The following is a 10,624-nucleotide window of genomic DNA, read 5'->3' on the forward strand; positions in this document are numbered from 1 at the left end:
AGAGTCCTTCTGGACTGTTCATTTCCACTTAGGTCCATGATGGAGAAAGGGAGATGATGTGGATTTATTTTATTTATTTATATATTTTTTTTAAAATTATTTTTGAAATAATAAAATAAAATAAAATGAAATAAAATAAAAAACTGAAATAAAAATAAAAATAAAAAATAAAAATAAAAATTTGAAAATATTTTATGAAGATTTTCGAAAAAAGTGAGGAGAGAGAAATTGGTTAGGATATTTTTGAAAAAGATGTGATTTGAAAAATTTTGACCAAATCAACCCAAGTAATTCGAAAATTGAGAAATTTGAGGAGAGGATAAATATTTTTTTGAATTTTGCATTTTATGATGAAAGAGAAAAATACATAAGAGACACAAGATTTTAAATTTTTAAATCTAATGCTCCTTCTTTTCGAAAATTTTGGAGGGAAAAAAACCAAAGAACACCAAACTTAAAAATTTTAAGATCAAAGCACAAAGAGACTCAAGAACACCTTGAAGATTCACAAGAACACCAAGAACAAAAGATAAAACACCAAACTTAAAATTTTTGGGAAAACTAAAATAAATTTTCAAAAATTAAAGAAAAAATAAAAAGAAAACACGAAACTTAAAATTTGACGCAAGATTTAATCAAAGAAAAATTATTTTTGAAAAGAGGATACCAAAAACATAAGCCAATGCTCTAACCAACTGAGCTATGAAAGAAAAAATATTTTCTAAAAGAAAAATCTTTTTGGAATTTTCGAAAATCACAAGAAAAACAAGGAAAAACACAAAACAAGAAAAACTGAAGATCAAACAAGAAAAATAAACAAGAACAACTTGAAGACCAAGAAAGAACAATGAACATGCAATTCGAAAATTGAGAGACAAAGAAAAGCATTCAATTGACACCAAACTTAGAATAAGACACTAAACTCACGAAAAAAAATTAAAAATGGATAAAGAAAAATAATATTTTTGAAAAATTTTTGAAAAGAAAATAAAGGACTCAGATTTGATGACTCTATAGCAACAAAAATAAATTATTCCTAATCTAAGCAACAAAATAAACCTTTAGTTGTTCAAACTCGAACAATCCCTGGCAACGGCGCCAAAAACTTGGTGCACGAAATTGCAATCACACTTTTGCAATCCGCACAACTAACCAGCAAGTGCACTGGGTCGTCCAAGTAATACCTTACGTGAGTAAGGGTCGAATCCCGCGGAGATTGTTGGCTTGAAGCAAGCTATAGTTATCTTGTTGATCTTAGTCAGGATGCCAATAGGGTTCTTTCGTTTTAATTGTAAAAAGTCAAAGGGCATAAAATAAATATTTATTGTGCAATAATGGAGAATATGTTGGAGTTTTGGAGATGCTTTGTCTTCTGAATTCCTATAACATAATGCTTCCTCATTTTCAAAAGTGCAAAGTCCCTTCCATGGCAAGCTGTATGTAGGGTGTCATCGTTGTCAATGGCTACTTCCCATCCTCTCAGTGAAAATGGTCCAGATGCTCTGTCACAGCACGGCTAATCATCTGTTGGTTCTCGATCATGTTGGAATAAGATCCATTGATCCTTTTACGTCTATCACTACGCCCAACACTCACGAGTTTGAAGCTCGTCACAGCCATTCAATCCTTGAATCCTACTCGGAATACCACAGACAAGGTTTAGATTTTCTGGATTCTCATGAATGCCGCCATCAATTCTAGCTTATACCATGAAGATTCTGATTAAGGAATCTAAGAGATATTCATTCAATCTAATTTAGAACGGAGGTGATTGTCAGACACACGTTCATGGATTGAGGAAGGTGATGAGTGTCACAGATCATCACCATCTTCATAGTGAGGCGCGAATGAACATCTTAGATAGGAACAAGCATGTTTGAATGGGAAACAGAAATAATTGCATTAATTCATCGAGACGCTGCAGAGCTCCTCACCCCCAACAATGGATTTTAGAGACTCATGCCGTCAAAGAGTATAAAATTCAGATCTGAAAATGTCATGAGATACAAAATAAGTCTCTAAAAGTTGTTTAAATACTAAACTAGTAACCTAGGTTTACAGAAAATGAGTAAACTAAGATAATTGGTGCAAAAATCCACTTCTGGGGCCTAATTGGTGTGTGCTGGGGCTGAGACTTAAACTTCTCATGTGCCTGGGCTATTTCTGGAGTTGAACGCCAGATTGTAACCTGTTTCTGGCATTGAACTCCAACTTGTAACCTGCTTCTGGCGCTGAACGCCAGACTGCCAGTTTATGTCGTCTTTCTTCATGCAAAGTATAGACTATTATATATTGCTGAAAAGCCCTGGATGTCTACTTTCCAACCCAATTGAGAGAGCGCCAATTGGACTCCTGTAGCTCTAAAAAATCCATTCCAAGTGAGGGAGGTCAGAATCCAACAGCATCAGCAGTCCTTTTTCAGCCTAAATCAGATTTTTGCTCAGTTCCCTCAATTTCAGTCAGAAGATACCTGAAATCACAGAAAAACACATAAACTCATAGTAAAGTCCAAAAATATAATTTTTGCTTAAAAACTAATAAAATTCTATTAAAAAGCTAATTAAAACATGCTAAAATCTACATGAAATTACCCCTAAAAAGCGTATAAAATATCCGCTCATCAAGAAGCATCTCAATTACTGCCATTGGAGCAAACAATTTTGAGCTGAAACCTCAACTAGTTGCTCTAATGCAACAGAACTGCAAGTTTCATGGACTTCCATCAGAAGATCTCTACCAATTTTTAACTGAGTTCTTGCAGATCTGCGAGACTGTTAAGACTAATGGAGTAGATCCTGAAGTCTGTAGGCTCATGCTTTTCCCTTTTGATGTAAGAGACAGATTTAGAACATGGTTGGACTCACAACCTAAAGATAGCCTGGACTCTTGGGATAAGCTGGTCACGGCCTTCTTGGTTAAGTTCTTTCCTCCTCAAAAGCTGAGCAAGCTTAGAGTGCATGTTCAGATCTTCAAGCAAAAAGATGGTGAATCCCTCTATGAAGCTTGGGAAAGATACAAGCAGATGACCAAAAAGTGTCCTTTTGACATGTTTTCAGAGTTGACCATGATAGATATATTCTATTATGGTCTATCTGAGTTCTCTAAAATGTCACTGGACCATTCTGCAGGTGGATCCATTCACCTAAAGAAAATGCCTGCAGAAGCTCAGGAACTTATTGAAATGGTTGCAAATAACCAATTCATGTACACTTCTGAGAGGAATTCCGTGAATAATGGGACGCCTCAGAGGAAGGGCATTCTTGAAATTAATGCTCTGAATGCCATATTGGCTCAGAACAAAATGTTGACTCAGCAAATCAACAAGATTTCTCAAAGTCTGAATGGATGGCAAAATGCATCCAACATTACTAAAGAGGCATCTTCTAAAGAAGAAGCTTATGATCCTGAGAACCCTGCAATGGCAGAGGTAAATTACATGGGTGAAACTTATGGAAACACCTATAATTCATCATGGAGAAATCATCCAACTTTTTTATGGAAGGATCAACAAAAGCCTCAACAAGGCTTTAATAATGGTGGAAGAAATAGGCTCAGCAATAGCAACAGATAGAGAATTCTGAGCAGAGCTCCTCTAACTTAGCAAACATAGTCTTTGATCTGTCTAAGGCCACTTTAAGTTTCATGAGTGAAACAAGGTCCTCCATCAGAAATTTGGAGGCACAAGTGGGCCAGCTAAGTAAGAAAGTCACTGAAACTCCTCCTAGTACTCTCCCAAGCAATACTGAAGAGATTCCAAAAGGAGAGTGAAAGGCTATTGACATAATCAACATGGCCGAACCTAGAGAGGAAGGAGAGGACGTGAATCCTAATGAGGAAGACCTCATGGGACGTCTCTCAAGCAAGAAGGAGTTCCCTATTGAGGACCTAAAGGAATCTGAAGGTCATATAGAGACCATAGAGATCCCATTAAATCTCCTTCTGCCATTCATGAGCTCTAAAGACTATTCTTCCTCTGAAGAGGAAGAAGATGTAATTGGAGAGCAAGTTGCTCAATATCTAAGAGCTATCATGAAGCTGAATGCCAAGTTGTTTGGTAATGAGACTTGGGAACGTGAACCTCCCTTGCTCATTAGTGAACTAGATACATGGGTTCAGCAAACTTTACCTCAAAAGAGACAGGATCCTGGTAAATTCTGAATACCTTGTACCATAAGCACCATGACCTGGCTCTGTGTGACCTAGTGTCAGGCATAAATCTTATGCCACTCTCTGTAATGGAGAAGCTAGGGATCATTGAGGGATAGCCTGCCATATTCTCATTACAAATGGCAGACAAGTCAGTAAGACAAGATTATGGATTGGTAGAGGACGTGTTAGTGAAGGTTGAAGGCCTTTACATCCCTGCTGATTTCATAATCTTAGACACTAGGAAGGAGGAAGATGAATGCAGCATCATTGGAAGACCTTTCCTAGCCACAACAGGATATGTGATAGATGTTAACAGATGAGAATTAGTCCTTCAATTGAATGGGGACTACCTTGTGTTTAAGACCCAAGGGTGTTCTTCTGTATACATGGAGAGGAAGCATGAAAAGCTTCTCTCAGTACAGAGTCAAACAAAGCTTCCACAGCCAAACTCTAAGTTTGGTGTTGGGAAGCCACAGCCAAACTCTAAGTTTGGTGTTGAATCCCCACATCCAAACTCTAAGTTTGGTGTTGGGAGTCTACAACATTGACTTGATCACCTGTGAGGCTCCATGAGAGTCCACTGTCAAGCTAGTGACATTAAAGGAGCGCTTATTGGGAGGCAACCCAATTTTTATTTATCTAATTTTATTTTTATTTCATTGTTCTTTTATGTTTTATTAGGTTCATGATCATGTGGAGTCACAAAAAAAAATTACTAAAATTAATAATAGAATAAAAAACAGCAGAAGAAACAGCACACCCTGGAGGGAGGGCTTACTGGCGTTTAAACGCCAGTAAGGAGCATCTGGCTGGCGTTCAACGCCAGAACAGAGCATGGATCTGGTGTTGAACGCCAGAAACAAGCAACATCCTGGCGTTTAAACGCCAGGAATACACCCTGAGGAAAGCTGGCGCTGAACGCCAGAAATAAGCATGGAACTGGCGTTCAACGCCAGAAACATGCTGCACATGGGCGTTGAACGCCCAAAACAAGCATGAAGTTGGCGTTCAACACTAGAAACAAGCATCAATCTGGCGTTAAACACCAGGATTGCATGCATAGGGCATTTTACACGCCTCATTGGTGCAAGGATGTAAATCCTTGACACCTCAGGATCTGTGGACCGCACAGGATCATCTCAGGATTTGTGGATCCCACAGGATCCCCACCTACCTCAACTCACCTTATCTCTTCTTCACACAATCCAATAACGCTCTTTCCCAAAATCCTTTCACCAATCACCTCAATCTCTCTTCCCCATCACCTCTTCACCATTCACATCCATCTACCCTTCTCCATAAACCCCACCTACCTTCAAAATTCAAAATCTCTTTTCCACCCAAACCCACCCTAAATGGCCGAACCTACCCCTTCTCCCCTTACTATATAAACCCCTCTATCCTTCCTCATTTTCACACACTACAACCATCTCTTCTTTACCTTGGCCGAACCCACACACCTCCACCTTTCATCCATATTTTCTTCTTCTTCTTCTTCTCTTCTTTCTTTGTTTGCTCGAGGACGAGCAACAATTCTAAGTTTGGTGTGGTAAAATCATAGCTTTTTTGTTTTTTCATAACCACTGATGGCACCTAAGGCTAAAGAAACCTCACGAAAAGGGAAAGGGAAGACAAAAGCTTCCACCTCCGAGTCATGGGAGATGGAGAGATTCATCTCCAAAGCCCATCAAGATCACTTTTATGATGTTGTGGCCAAGAAGAAGGTGATCCCTGAGGTCCCTTTCAAGCTCAAGAAAAATGAGTATCTGGAGATCCGACATGAGATCCAAAAAGAGGTTGGGAAGTTCTGACCAACCCCATTCAACAAGTTGGAATCCTAATGGTTCAAGAGTTCTATGCCAATGCATGGATCACTAGGAACCATGATCAAAGTATGAACCCGAACCCAAAGAATTATCTTACAATGGTTCGGGGGAAATACTTAGATTTTAGATCGGAAAATGTGAGGTTGGCATTCAACTTGCCCATGATGCAAGGAGATGAACGCCCCTACACTAGAAGGGTCAACTTTGATCAAAGGTTTGACAAAGTCCTCATGGACATATGTGTGGAAGGAGCTTAATGGAAAAGAGACTCAAGAGGCAAGTTGGTTCAATTGAGAAGACTGGACCTTAAGCCTGTGGCTAGAGGATGGTTGGAGTTCATCCAATGCTCCATCATCCCTACTAGCAACCGATCCGAAGTTATTGTGGATCGGGTCATCATGATTCATAGCATCATGATTGGAGAGAAAGTATAAGTTCATGAAGTCATCTCTCTTGAATTCTACAAAATAGCCGAAAAGCCCTCCACCATGGCAAGGCTAGCTTTTCCTCATCTTATTTGCCATCTATGTTACTCAGCGGGAGTTATCATAGAAGGAGACATCCCCATTGAAGAGGATAAGTCCATCACTAAGAAAAGGATGTGAAGTTAAACCCATTCAATGAACATATCTGGTGGGCATCTTCTTGTTAAGTCATTGAACCTCTCCCATGCCTCAAAGAGAGCCTCACCATCTTGTTGCCTAAAAGTTTGCACCTCATCTCTCAGCCTGTTAATTCTTTGAGGAGGGTAGAACCTTGACAAAAATTTGTTCACCACATCTTCCCAATTTGTTAAGCTCTACTTTGGGAAGGATTCAAGCCACTTGGATGCTTTGTCCTTGAGTGAAAAGGGGAACAAAGCAGCCTATAGACATCCGGGTGGACTCTATTAGACTTCACAGTGTCACAAATTCTCAAGAAGGTAGTTAGATGTTAATTGGGGTCTTCTTGAGCACTTCCTCCAAATGAGCAGTTGTTCTGAACAAAGGTGATGAGCTGGGGTTTTAGTTCAAAGTTGTTGGCATGTATGGTGGGCTTTTGGATGCTACTTCCACAGTTTCCTGGGTTTGGATTAATGTAAGAGCCTAGAATGCTCTTCTCTTGCCCAGCATGATTTACAGGGCCTTCTCTGGCATGGTTGTGAGTTTCTCCTTCTTGATTGTTTTCCAAGTTCTCCTCCATGTTGGTTTTAAAATACTCTTCCTCTTCCTCAGCACCCACAACTCCTTTCCCTCTTGCTTCCCTCCTTAGTCTCCGGAGGGTCCTTTCAGGTTTTGAAATCGAAGGAAGTTGAAGCTCCCCCTCTTCTCCCTGTCATACAACTAACAAAACACACAACAAATGATGAAATAAAGAGATTATTCTTGTTAGAGTGATTGTTAGTGTGAGTGGTGCAAATAATCAAACAGTTAGTGGGTTAGTGAGCAGAATTGTAAATAATAATAAAGAAAGAAAGAAAACAGAGAGGGTATAGGGGATGAGGAAGAAACTAAACAAACTGAAGATAAACGACTGAATAACGTAAACAAACAAAGGAAAAATGATCAATCTAGTGGACTTCCAACTTGATCATTGTTGATACAAAATCAATCCCCGGCAACGGTGCCATAAACTTGATGCATGAAAACTTGTCTCGCAACAAATTTCCCTTCGGCAAGTATACCGAATTATCGTCAAGTAAAAAATCACAATAGAGTGAGGTCGAATCCCACGGGGATTGATTGGTCAAGCAACTTTAGTTGGAAGAGTATGCTAGTTGAGCTAAATAGAATGTAGTTTGAGAATTGCAGAAAATTAAATGCGGGAAAGTAAATAGCAAAAAATAAAGTACCGAATCTTAGATGGGGATTTGGGGAAATGAGCATGGAAATAAATGATAGAAAGTAAAGAGAATGGGTAAGATCAGAAATGGGGAATTCATTGGGCTCAGGAGATGTTGTATTCTCCTGATCAAATTCATTTTCATCTCTTCCTCTGTCAAAGCATCTATTGATCTCCTTGGCAATCTTGGGTGATTGGATTTCAATTCGTTGGCAACTCAATCTCTCTATGCTTGAACAATTGCCCAATTCCTTGATTTAATTGCTCATGGGAAGAGATGAAGTTTGGTCACTGATTATATCACATGTATTTCCAAATCAAAGTGTTGGGAGGATTACATGTCACTATAAATGCCCAGACCACAATTTGGTCCAACATGAGAAAGTATTTCTAGCATGATCTCCTCATCCCTTTTCCAAGGCTCAGAGGAGATCTAATTATGGAGAGTTTCTTTTCCAAGACAACTAACCAATTGAATTAAGATTGAAAGCTTTCTAGTAAATCAAAAGAGAAGAAAGAAGAAGAAGAAGAAAAACTATAATTGATCCATCAAATTACAACAGAGCTCCCTAACCTAATGAAAGGGGTTTAGTTGTTCATAGCTCTGGAAATGGAAAATGGCAGAAAAAAATACATGCTTAGCTAAAAGTGCAGAAAAGTAGATATACAAAAGGTAGTTCTCCAAAGTGCCAAGCTCTCTATAGTTCAAAACTACTCCTATATACTACTCTTCTAAGTCTTCTAGTGAGTTATCCAAGTCCTGGATGTGGGCCTTAGATCTTGAGTTGAAGCAGTTACAATCTTTAGTGGGCTCAGCTTGCAGAAAAGTGTGAATTAGGCATGGGCGTTAGTGATGTTAACGTTAAGTGAGATTGTGGGTTCGAGAACGTTAGTGGCAATCACCTTTTTCACTAACGTTCCAACCCCATATAGCCCACGTTAACTCCAACGTTAGTGGCACTAACGTGACCACTAACGTTGCCTTCTGAACCTTTGCAAGCGTTATTGGGACTCACCTTTCCCAATAACGTTGCCTTGTGCCCCTTGTCCCTATGTTAGAGTTCACGTTAGTGTGCCTAACGTGGCTCTTAACGTGGGTATGCCTCATGTTCGAGAGCGTTAGTGACACTTACCTTTGTCACTAATGCTCCAAGTGCCCCTACTCTCCACATTAGAGCTCATGTTAACTAAGTTAACATGGCCACTAACGTGGTATTGAATGCCATCTCCAACGTTAGTGACAAAGGTGAGTGTCACTAACGTTTTCTCATAAATCTTAGCTCCACATTAACTTTCACGTTAGTGGTTGGTGCACGAAATTGTGATCATCAATGGTGCCATCAAAATGGTATGCTCAATTACAATCTCAACTCCTTATCACAACTTCGCACAACTAACCGGCAAGTGCACTGGGTCGTCCAAGTAATAAACCTTACGCGAGTAAGGGTCGATCCCACGGAGATTGTTGGTATGAAGCAAGCTATGGTCATCTTGTAAATCTCTGTCAGGCAGATTCAAATGGTAATGGAGGATTAATAATTAAAAGATGAATAAAACATAAAATAAAGATAGAGATACTTATGTAATTCATTGGTGAGAATTTCAGATAAGCGTATGAAAGATGCTTTGTCCCTTCAATCTCTCTGCTTTCCTACTGTCTTCATCCAATCCTTCTTACTCCTTTCCATGGCAAGCTATATGTTGGGCATAACCGTTATCAATGGCTACAGTCCCGTTCTCTCAGTGAAAATGTTCAACGCGCTCTGTCACAGCACGGCTATTCAGCTGTCGGTTCTCGATCATGTCAGAATAGAATCTAGTGATTCTTTTGCGTCTGTCACTAACGCCCCACAATCACGAGTTTGAAGCTCGTCACAGTCATTCAATCATTGAATTCTACTCAGAATACCACAAACAAGGTTTAGACCATCCGGATTCTCTTGAATGCCGCCATCAATTCTAGCTTATACCACGAAGATTCTGATTAAGGAATCCAAGAGATATCCACTCAATCTAAGGTAGAACGGAGGTGGTTGTCAGGCACACGTTCATAGGTGAGAATGATGATGAGTGTCACGGATCATCACATTCATCAAGTTGAGGAACAAGTGATATCTTAGAACAAGAATAAGCTGAATTGAATAGAAGAACAATAGAAATTGCATTAATACTCGAGGTACATCAGAGCTCCACACCTTAATCTATGGTGTGTAGAAACTCCACCGTTGAAAATATATAAGTGATAATGGTGATCATTGGCTTCGGCCCCAGAGAGGGAACCAGAAGAACCAAGATGAAAATACAATAGCAAAAGGTCCTATTTGTAGATAACTAGTAGCTTAGGGTTTACAAAAATGAGTAAATGACATAAAAATCCACTTCCGGGCCCACTTGGTGTGTGCTTGGGCTGAGCATTGAAGCTTTCATGTGTAGATACTTTTCTTGGAGTTAACCGCCAGCTTTTGTGCCAGTTTGGGCGTTTAACTCCCATTCTTGTGCCAGTTCCGGCGTTTAACGCCGGGCAGTCTTGAGCTGATTTGAAACGCCGGTTTGGGGCATCAAATCTCGGGAAAAGTATTGGGTATTATATATTGCTAGAAAGTCCAGGATGTCTACTTTCTAACTCAATTGAGAGCGTGCCAATTGGGTTTCCGTAGCTCTAGAAAATCCATTTTGAGTGCAGGGAGGTCAGAATCCAACAGCATCTGTAGTCCTTTTCAGCCTCTGAATCGGATTTTTGCTCAAGTCCCTCAATTTCAGCCAGAAAATACCTGAAATCACAGAAAAACACACAAACTCATAGTAAAGTCTAGAAAGGTGAATTTTAA

General features: G+C 39.5%; 1 non-coding gene across 1 annotated transcript; it reads left to right on the top strand.

Annotated features, from left to right (window-relative positions):
- Window positions 1–6,598: 6,598 nt before the first annotated feature.
- On the top strand, window positions 6,599–6,705 carry LOC127747960 (small nucleolar RNA R71). Its single transcript, XR_008009905.1, has one exon. It is a non-coding gene; the product is annotated as a small nucleolar RNA R71 (small nucleolar RNA).
- The last annotated feature ends 3,919 nt before the right edge of the window (window positions 6,706–10,624 follow it).

Source organism: Arachis duranensis, chromosome 5, assembly GCF_000817695.3.
Source record: "Arachis duranensis cultivar V14167 chromosome 5, aradu.V14167.gnm2.J7QH, whole genome shotgun sequence".
NCBI classification, from domain to species: Eukaryota; Viridiplantae; Streptophyta; class Magnoliopsida; order Fabales; family Fabaceae; genus Arachis; species Arachis duranensis.